Raw genomic sequence first — 1,426 nt, forward strand, 5'->3', positions numbered from 1 at the left:
TATTAATCATTTGGACCTCTTTAGCAGGTTTGAAATGTTTCCAGTGCAATTTCTATCTTATTAGATTGTTCCTGCAGCACTTTTCTGACTTCTTACTTAGTTTCCTCAACTTTCTGTGGAATAAATGGATATACCTCAATATCATTCTCTTGAATTCCTTATCGGGCATTTCCAAAGCCTACACTCCTTCCAGTGAAAACTTGAGGTCTGCCTCCATTTGTATGGCTCATTTATATGAGCTACTCTGTCTTTTTAGACTTGAACAGAATCATTTTGCTGTTATCTGGACATTGTGATGCTGTTGTATTTTCAAGAATTAGATGAATATATACTGGTATATTCTTAAACTCTCTGATTGCCTCCTGGTCCATGTGATCAGGAGACGCGCTTCTCTTTTCACTTCTCTTACTATTCAATGAACAATGGTTTTAGCAGGTGTTGATTATTTATGCTGTTCTGATATATAGAAACTGATATTGGTTTTTCCCCAGATGGTAGGATTATATAGGTGTGTTTGTAGTTTGGCTTCACTTATTGTAATTGCTGTCTTTCTTTGTGTAAGGCAAGGTGAAAAAGAGCTCCCCTCTTCAAAATAAGACGGGGACCACAATCATCAAAGAAAACCAAAACACATTTTAGCAATATATGAGTAAGACTTTACTGCCCCCTTTTTAGCTTCTTGTCTTCAAACCTGACTGAGTAATTCCAATATGTTGCCATAACATCTTAAGATATAAATAAAAGTTTTTATTCAGCCTTTTTCCTCATTTCTAGCTTCTTTCACCTCCCCTCAAGAACATTCAGGCATTTCTTCTAGGAAGAACCAGCCTAAGCCTGGCCAGGCTCATTTTGGAAGACAGTCCCATTTTAAGCGATTTCTGTTGACTCCTCCCCCTTCTTCAAATCTGTGTCCAATGATCCTTGCTGTGCTGATCTTTGCGCATATCCCCTCTGGTCTGACAGTCATCACATGGGCACTTGTTTTGGCTGATGATACTGAGCTACTCCAGCATGTCTTCTCACAGATGTAATCAATTGGATTCCCATGTATACCATCAAGGGATGTCCATGTGTATAGTTATCTTTTATGTTGTTTTAAAAAAAGGTATTTGCAATGAAAAAGTCATTAGTCATGCAAAATTCTATCATGTGATCTCTAGCAAAGATGGAGGTAGGGATTATAAGTAATCTACATCAGCAGGAATGGAACAACCACATTGGAAATAAGAATGCTGATATAGTGTAGAAAATATAACCAAAGTTGCTGAACAATATGAATAGAAATTGTTGAATGGGAATGCAATTTGCTGTGCAAAGTTTCAATACAACACAATAAAATATTTAATCTTTGTTGTAGTTAGTGTCACTGAGTCAGTTTGACTAATAGCAACCCAATGCAAACCAGAATAAAATATTAGGGAAAAAA

General features: G+C 36.5%; 1 gene segment (V, D, J or C); it reads right to left on the reverse strand.

Moving 5' to 3' along the window:
• Positions 1 to 1,426, reverse strand: part of LOC102840700 — a 17,028-nt gene that overhangs the window by 14,615 nt on the left and 987 nt on the right.

This window comes from Chrysochloris asiatica, unplaced genomic scaffold, assembly GCF_000296735.1.
Source record: "Chrysochloris asiatica unplaced genomic scaffold, ChrAsi1.0 scaffold00482, whole genome shotgun sequence".
Taxonomy (NCBI): Eukaryota; Metazoa; Chordata; class Mammalia; order Afrosoricida; family Chrysochloridae; genus Chrysochloris; species Chrysochloris asiatica.